Raw genomic sequence first — 9,596 nt, forward strand, 5'->3', positions numbered from 1 at the left:
GTGGAATTTTGGCAACCAGCATGTCTAACAGATTATTTTTAAAAATAGGCTGGGGAAAATGCCCTCAGTGACAGCTGGAAGCCTGCTCTAAATTGGGATTAAAATGGATTTTGCTTTGTACAACATTTAGCCTAAAACAAATGGCACCACTAATGACATTAGCATGACCAACAGCCTCTGCTTATTAGGCAGCTCTGTGACTTGGGCATTGCAAGGAGTCCCTCCAGGGCTTAATAAGCCTTATTGGCCTCATGTTATTACTGTAACAGCGTGGCTCCTTGAGCTCTGAGCCAAAGAGATCAGAGAACAAAAATGATTCCAAGCTCAGCGAGAAGATGACATGAACAAACTTATTTAATTTGTTTTAAATTTGGTTCCATGTGTGACCTTGGGCCAGCCACTTAATTTCATTGGTTCCTCATCTTTTAAGACAGGCATGAATTATACTTCCTTGGCCTGTTTTGCTTGTAAGGCTTTGGGACAAAGATTGTTTCTTACTGGAGCTGAACTAAGCATTCAGAGCAAAGTTCAGAGTCATCAAAATTAGCAATTTAGATCGCCTTAATCTGGGTACAATCTTCCTCAATTTGAATGGTCTGCCAGCAAATGTCTGGCTGTTGTTTAATGAACTAAAAGGCCAAGAGATAAAATGGAATATGTTGAGCTGAAGAAATGGTAAAGTGTAAATCCAGGGTTGGCTGAAGACATTTTACTGCCTGAGGTACATGATGCCCCTCCTTTGTCCAGGTCATTAAATCCATTTATTTTGTCAAGTGAGACAGAAATCTCACAACAGATTTTCCCCATACCTGGTTTTTGTTTTTAAATGAATATACTGTAGTTTGCTTGCATGACATGTCAAATCAGCCTTACTCTGCCTAATGTAAGCCAACAAATGTGTTTTGTCCTGTCATTCCACTAGGGATGTGTCGGGTGCTGATCACATTAGGTGACACTGTCAGAGAGGGTGACACCAACATGACTGTCATTTCAGTCTACACTAACCTGCTTCCTCCAGCCTTGGAGAACCTGGACTACCCCCACCTAAATGGGGCTGATATGCCCCTCACCATTGATCTCATGGCTTGGTGTCTCAATCTGACTGATACCTTTAGCCACATAGAGCCTCTTGACTGCAGAGCAACTTAACATGCAGAGTACAGCCAATAAGGCAGCAGCAGCCCACCACCTCCCCGGCAAAGCCCTGATCATGAAGTTGCTTCATCTAATATATATGGTGCCACAACCAACTAAAGTTCCCAGGATTCCATAGTGTTGAGCCATGGCAGTTAAAGTGGTGTCAGATTTGATTATTCATACAGTGCAGATGCAGCCTTGGTTAATCTAATTGGAAACAGGAAAGATTCAGTAGTGACAATGGAGGAGATTTCCTGCTAGGAAATGTTTGTGATTAGGAGGGGTGTCTTCTGTAGAGCTTCTGGAAATGGGGAGTATATGTTTCTTCAAACAAAAAAGCACTGAGTGTAGCAGTTGCCTTTGTAAATTAATGATAATAAAAGGAGCTCATGTTAAAATAAATCCAGTAACTTTTAAGGTGCCTGAATATTTTGTGGTTAGAACATAATGGCTTCATTCACACCAAATGACCTGTGTAAAGTTATTACTTATTACACTTTGAGCTGTCATTTTTAGAGCATTATAATATACATTTATTTCTGTATGGCAACATGCATATATAGGCCTGTTACAGACTGCCAAAATAAAGCTGCTTCGGGTCTCTTTGGAGGTATGCTATTTAAATGATGCATGGGTCCTAAGAGTCCGGAGGTCGCGCCAAAGCCACACTCCATTCCCAAGCACTGGAGTGCAGCTTTGGTGCAGCTTCTGGATTCTTAGGATGCATGCATCATTTAAATAGCATACCTCCAAAGAGACCCGAAGCAGCTTTATTTTGGCAGTCTGTAACAGGCCATAGTTCTTTTGTGTTCTGGACCCCCAGGTATTATTAGGAAGAATTTCAAAATGTTACAAATGATGACACATGCATCAGTTTCACTATGCAATAACAAGGCAAACAAGAATTATAATGAAGATACAACTTGCCTGAAAATAATGGACAAAGTGCTTTCTGTGCCAGGATTTTGATTGTTAGTCACTGAATTGCTGATCTTATGAAAATATTTATATGTGGAATGAAAAGCAAATAAAAAGTCTTAGATGCCATTTTAACACAGCTTAGAAAAGTTACTTTTGGGGGCTATAGCTCCCAGATCCTGGGGGTTGTAGTCCCACAAAGTAAGGTTTCCAAGCTCTGTGTCTCCGACAGTTGGGTAACGTTGATCGTACATCTTCCCAAACTGTATGGGGCTCTTTCAAAACTTCCTTGCTGAGTAAGCCATCCATCCTTAACATCTCCTTTTTTTTTTTTTGCCTCTTTCTCCCTTTATGTATTATATGTATGAGTTGCTCTGCCCTTCTTTCGAACATGACAGTATAATCAGCGGCAGAAATGAAAATTGTTCTAATTGCTGAGTGCAGGCTTCCCCACTGAGCTCTGCCTTATGGAGAGATGTCCTTTCCCACCCTCCCCCAGCTTCCTCTGTTGCCAGGAAGGTTAATTAGTGGAAGGCTGAACATAATCTCCTTTGATCTCACAGGCTCCATTCATTCATGTTCAAAAAGAGCCAACGGGGAGAGCCAGGAGGATCCTAAAATGTTATGTTCGTCAACCCCCCTCATTCCACTTCCTACCCCCCATCAGGTTGGGCTTGTTCAGAGATGGATGGATAAATGCAACATTACTGTGCTCTTTTCAATAAAGTGCAAGGCAGGGTTCCATGAAAGATTCATTTGCCCTTTCTTCTTCAACATAACAGGAAGGGAAGGAGTGCATATCTTTAAGCTGCTAGGAGCAGTGACATAAAAGATCACACCAAGAAGGTTAGCATTTGTATCTTTTTGATACTGCATGGGAAGCATGGTTGAGCACAAAGGAGGACACCTCATGTCCTGTGGCAATCTGAGAGTGTTCTTCCATGCAAATGACACATGGAAATAAGCAGAGCCTGGAAAAGATACATTTTTGGACTTCAAGTTTGAGTATCCTCAGCCAGCATGCAGGGGATTCTGGAAGGAACATGTTAATTTCCCCTTCCTTGCCTAATGCTTTGTGAAAACAGGGACAGTCTCACAGAGACCCACACACTATGTGGGAAATCCATCATAGTTTGGGCCTAACTACTTCGAGGTGGTCATAGATACTCACATGAGGACATTATTGACTGATGGTTTGACTTGTCTAGTTCTAAGCAGATTCCTTTCTTTTTGTCCTAAGTTTTTGTTTGTTTCTTTTTAGCTGGACTCACCTTCCCCTCTCCAGTGCTATTCTCACCTCTTCAGCCAGTGACTCCCTGCTCTTTTCCACATCTCTTTAGCCAGTCCTTATATCTCTTATGCCTCCATGTTCCTCCAGCAGTCTCCTCACTCTTTGTTCTCTTACATGATGCCATCTGTGCCTCCTCAGTGATTTGCTCTCAACAGTGCTTGTGAAGCCCAATGCTCCATCACTATTTCAGGGAGGATACAAGGACAGGAGCCACAAAATATAGGGAGACCACTGTTGGCTGAGACATCTAAGGGGTCATTCATTCTGTGAAAATACAGTAATACAGGATGAATCCAAATTGAATATCCATTGTTCACATTCATCCCAAATGTACCCAATTAAATTTTTTTTGGGGGGGGGGCTGCCAAAACTGTCACTTAATCCTGGATAATCGCTATCGGGTTTCCCCCCGACTTTTTTTAAATAAAAGATACGCATCATTGATAGTGTGAATAATTGATGCGTATAGACCCAAACTGACTGGGGATAAAATGATGTATGTCTTGAATGTGTTCTGAATGTATTCACATCGTCGACTCCATCTTTATTTGAATGTTTGCATGTATGAGCAACCAAACTCATGGAGATGCACACTGATGTGGTTCCATAGTGTGAATAACAAATCCAGAATGCATGAGTGAGATGATTTGCATCATCGTGCTAAAAACTCCCTGATGTCTGAATGACACATAAATGACTGCTCCCTCCCCAGTGCTCCCTGAACACTCATTCACGAGCACATAGATGGTATTTTTCCCACCTCCCAGTACATTACTGCAATTTCGGTATCTATCTTTTTACTGGCTTCTTCATATTTATCATTCCCTCCCCTGCTTTCACTTTGTGGAACAGAATAGGATCCAGAGGTGATCTTGGAAATCTACTTTTAACAGTAATTAGCTGCATTTACAAATTAGTTACTGTTAATAAAGTCCTTCCAACACTTAAATCCCATCAAAGATGGTTTTTGAAAAGTAACTTTCAAAAGGTACCGTAAATAAAAAGGTATGTTTGAGTTATTCAAAACTCAACAGACAACTTAAAGCAACCACCCCGTAGTATGAAGCACATGAAATAGTAAGGCATTACACACATTGTGTAACTCTATATGTAACTAGAACAGTTAGGTTACATAGTAAAAGGGGTGAAATTATCATGTTTAAATTATCATAATGAATTTAGTTAATGCCTTAGGTTTTGCAAAAAGGTATCAGTTACAAGCAACGTATTATTAGTAACAAGACATTTCCAAACTCTGAGAACATCCCCTCTCCGGACTTCCCTGATTAGTAAGGAATGGAACTGAGATGTACATGTTCTTGTCTCTACTTTTAACTTCCGGTTTAGGAAACTCTTCCCCTTTCATTTATTTTATATAAAATAAAATAAAAAATGAACAAACAGGAAGAGACTTCTTATTTTAAGAGCAGACTTCTTATTTTAATCTCTCTTTCTTCTGATAAATCAGACCTGCTCCCCCTCTCCTAGGATGGAGGTGTTCCTCATGGGAATGAGTTGCAGGCTAGACCATTTCTGTTGCCCAATAAAGTGCAATCCCCCCTCTAGGATGACTTTGGCCTTCCTATTAACTTTTGTCCAGGTTTGCTCCCATGCAGCATAAATGCTTTCTTGTCTGGAATTTAATTTCAGGTATGGTGCACTCAGTGGGTTATGACCTGGCACTGACACTGATCCAATACTAAATTGCTTTTATTGGAAAAATTATCACCCTGACACTCTCTCTTTTATGCTTCCACAAAATAAAGGGAGATGACAGGATGAGAAACAGAATTTGATTTTGAATTTGTAAGAGATTAATTAGTCCCTTATCCTAAGAGCAGCAATTTAGCATTAATTTAAGTCATCACTGGCCACTGCCTCACCAAATGGGAGGATGCCTCCAATAAGAATGTGATGCTAATCTACTATGTATGTATATGACTTCATAAATGGATAGGCTGATTTCTTCAGGTGTTTAACACATTATCATAGGTACCAGATTCCACCACTAGAGAGAGACAAGAGACTACACACATTGCTCTGATATACCAACTATGATTTCCATGTGCATTCTGACTGGTGATTATTGTAATGAATGCAAAGCTTGGAAATATAACATTTTTGCATTATGTCTGCCACATACCCTCCAACTATACCAATTTGGCAAGGACAGTCCCAAATAATTCTCTGTTATACCACTTTTTTCAGCTGCTTTTAAAATGCTCCAGTTTCTCTCTCTTCCTCCTGCTTTCTCCCTTTGTTTTCAGCTTGCTTCAGTTGCTGCAAACTGAATTCAAAGAGTAAAAGCAGTTTGCACTCAGTTATCTCAGAAGTGGGGAGAGAAGAAGAGGGATGGAATCTTTCTCTTCATTGTAGGCTCAGGCAAAAACAAACTTCTGCATCTTTCCAACTTCTGCATTCTTTCTCATTAGTAATGTTTGCCATCTTGACTACACTCTAATGTTGCTTGGCCACATGTGTTCCAGTTTTTATGTGTGAAATGTTTGAGAGTTTGCTACCAGAATCTTCTAGCTAGCATGCCAAGCCCAAAAACATAACATTTCCAAGTTCTGGCCAGATCCTTAATATAAGAATATGCTGTTAAAACACTGGCATGACATAGCAGTTTGATCTGTGTGCCAAGTGAGGAGATAGAAGGATATAAATGAGTGGCAATATAGAGATGAAAGGTCATACTGCTTTGTGATTTAAGCTGCTGGTTCAGGGAAACATAGATGAGCCAAGGTAGGAATTTATTGATGTATCTGAGGGAGGAGGGAAAAGTACAAGCAATGTACTAGTTTTAGTTTCAGTGTCTCTTTAGTGTAACACATACTATGCTATGTCCTCCACACAGGAAAGATCTCTGGGAAGGCACAGTCTGTTCCTCTTCCTCTTCCTGTTAAAATAAGAATGGATCAGATCGTATAAACAGAATGGAAACTTGCTCTGGACAAAACTTTGACGGGTCCAAATGAGATATCTGAATCATGCATGATATCGGCTCATTAAAAGAATATTAAATGATGCAAATTAACTTTCTTTTCTTTTCAGTATGGAATAACTAAGCATGTTTTTGAGACAGTACGATAGGTTTGCCTTAGCAACGCCATAGCTTGGAAACAAATTGAAGCACATAGCAATAAGGTGAGTACTCAAATCTCAGCTTACTCTAGGTTGGCAGCATTCCACTCCCTGAGAATTTTTTCCAGGACTATACTCATGCTGAGGCTCTTGGAAAGCTCACTGCAAGCCCATGGAAAGCACAACTGGCCAAAATCATCCACCCATCATTTCTATCCAGTGTATCTTCCCCCTGATCCTGGCTTTTTTGGTGTGCTGATGTTGTGGAAACACAAGACTGAACATGAACCCCTTTGTGTTGAGCCAGCAATATGTCTGGAAATGGAAAGAGATCAATATTGTCCAAGTTTTAATCCAAAAATCCTCCTCTTCCAACACTACATCGTTGCTTTCCAAGTGAAAGATCCCATAGAAAACCATTTCAGGAAAGAACCTGGAAGATAGTATCTCAAGTTGTGCTTTGCAGAATGATTAACACTGTGTGCTTCTAATAACAGGAGACACCTTTTGTAAAGAGAAAGACTGGATTTATCTGGTTTGTAATTGTACTTAGCTGCCTGTTGTTTGGTTTGGTTGAAAGAATGGATGGTACTGAAAATAAAATATTATTAGAATTGTCTAAGCACATTCCTTCATGCCATTTGGCATCACCTCAAAGTCTACACAGATGGCTTATGTTTGTGTTACCCTACAAAATTGGCTCTACAAAAATATTATTAGAATTGAGGTTTGGGTGGCAGGGATATGTAGGATACAATAAAGTTAAAGTGAATGTAGATTTTAATAATAATTTTATGAGATGTATCATTGAGAATATGGACTAGACACACACAAGAAGCTTTTTCTAGAAGAGAAACAGGCAAAGAAAGATGACTAATGTACCAAAATATTTTGTAGAAATGCCAAGGAGAACACAAAATTAGATCCAAAGAATAGTTACTTGCGTAGGGATATAGTATTCAATGGTTTTCTTACTGACAGTTATTTGAAAGATTTTAAATAGATAAAAAGAGTTATGGTTTTGAACAAAATAAATCAAGAGTTTGAATTTCAACTGTGCACAGATGATGAACATGTGATTGGTAAAATGTATAAACCTTTGTTAAAATTTGGCATGAAAGATGTACAGGTGAAAGAATGTCTGATTAAATAGGTTAAGAATTTTAGGCATAATATACAGATGGAATAATGGGAAAGGATGTGGTTATAGAGGTTGAAATTTACACAGTTATGATTTTAAAGAGAATTGTTATAAAATGATGTATTATTGGCATTGACACCAGAGAAGCTGTAAACAATATATAAGAGTTTTTTGAATGTTGTCTCTTGGAAATGCAATTAACATGAAAGGGTTTTCCCCTCATATCTGGTGGGATTGTGAAAAGGCTATAAAGTTCTGGGTTCATTACACAGTTTGATGCAGAGGATCTTAAATGTTAATATTCTATTAAAACCAGAACCTTTTCTTTTTAGGAGTTATGGATGAACAGCTGGAAAAAAAGCCATGGGAAACTACTTCAGTATATGACAGCAACAGCAAGATTGTTGTATGCACAAAGATGGAAGAATTCAGTATTATCTACCAAGGAAGAATGGTTTTAAAAAAAACTGAACAAGTTAGCAGACATGGAGAAATTATCTGTGTGGATTAGAGAAAATAATTAGTGACATTATGAAATTCCTGATAGACGTTTTGCAATAAATAAATAAATAAATAAATTGCTATGATAACTGTTGGTTTTGAGAACAGCAAGATTTGCTTATTGGAAGATGTGAATGAAGCAATCTTAGTGAAAGAAGTATTTATATATTATAGTTATATATTTATAACATCAAAAAGAAAGCCAGAAACCTTTCCACCCTAGTCTTTGTATATTCTTTTCTGTCTTCCTTTCTTCCTTTCCCCTTTTTCTTATTCATGGTTTTTAAATATTTGTAATTTTTACTGCAGTTGGAAAAGATTACTAATAAAAATATATTTTTTTTAAAAAAGAAAAGACAACTTTTGTTTTCTTTGAATGTGAACATCATGATAGTGGGATGCTGCTGAAAATGGCACTTGCCAATCATATTCATGCCTTGAAGGAGGAATAACACTTAACCATGTTACACTGAAATCCCATTGGGTTTGGTATCATTAGCTGCTAGTGATTTCATATGTCACAATAGGACATAATATGTCATCACAAGTAAATGTTGATACGTGTTATGTGAGATAATATGGTACAGAGATCTTATTTATAGCAGCATTCCCATGTTGTCTCTTCTACAACGTTTAAGTTCCCCAAACCAATGAACACTTCTTATTATTCTCTCTTTCCCTTCTCCCTCTACAGTTGAAGCAACATCATTTATAAATGTATTATTCATCTTCCTGAAATGATAGCTACATGTAGTGACTCTGGTTCTTTAATAATGTGGTATCCGACATATTATGGATTGCATGGGCAATAAATGCTCAACAGATGACACTGTGAATGACAAAGAGTTCTAAAGCAAGATGTAAGCACCATCCATATACAATGTGTGTGAGCTTACAGCCTCATTTTGATATGAGGAAGCTGCCTTTATAAATTGAGCACTTGTCCCGTCACTGTGGGCTCTGCACATGATAAAATACCTTGTAGATTTGTTAGGATATAGTTGGCTTTCTGATGCCTGGGAGCTCAATTTAGAGAGTGCTACCATTTTACTTTAATATTAATAAATATCTTGGCTGCTGATTATCCCTCTGCTCTATTTGTGGTTTGTTAATTTGATCATTATAGTCATTGACTGTATTTGATCACTGTGTTTATCTGCAATTTTAATATTTTATTGGTATTTGTTTGCTGTAAATTGTCCTGGGGGCCTGATTTAAGTCAAAAGATGGGTTAGAGATTAAAACTAAATAAACATAAATAAAACTGGACAGCTGGTCAGCATTTGGTGGATTAATTCTCTGATTCACAAAAGATTTCCATTATGAATTTATCTGTGCTACTGTCTTCCTGGTACTTCTGAAAAAAGGAGATATTAGTCCACATGAGTGCTGGGGATATTCATCGTGGCATCTGGATCATGACATTCAAACCCTCAATTTGAGTAGGGAGATTTTGGGAGTTTTAATCCAAAAAGTAACACTTCTGAGTTGGGAGGCAGACTTTACATCAGAGTTAGGATTATT

General features: G+C 38.2%; 1 long non-coding RNA gene across 2 annotated transcripts in view; it reads left to right on the plus strand.

The window, feature by feature from the left end:
• The window catches only part of LOC149316059 (uncharacterized), a 55,437-nt gene extending 47,359 nt beyond the window's left edge, over window positions 1-8,078 (plus strand). For both annotated transcript variants that reach the window (XR_016280437.1, XR_016280436.1), the window contains exons 2-3: window positions 6,401-6,493; window positions 7,904-8,078. This is a non-coding gene — a long non-coding RNA (uncharacterized LOC149316059). The remainder of the gene's footprint in view (window positions 1-6,400; window positions 6,494-7,903) is intronic.
• Window positions 8,079-9,596: the final 1,518 nt, after the last annotated feature.

The sequence above is a fragment of the Sceloporus occidentalis genome, unplaced genomic scaffold, assembly GCF_023333645.1.
Source record: "Sceloporus occidentalis isolate IW3139 unplaced genomic scaffold, rSceOcc1.0.p SCAF_3, whole genome shotgun sequence".
NCBI lineage: Eukaryota > Metazoa > Chordata > Lepidosauria > Squamata > Phrynosomatidae > Sceloporus > Sceloporus occidentalis.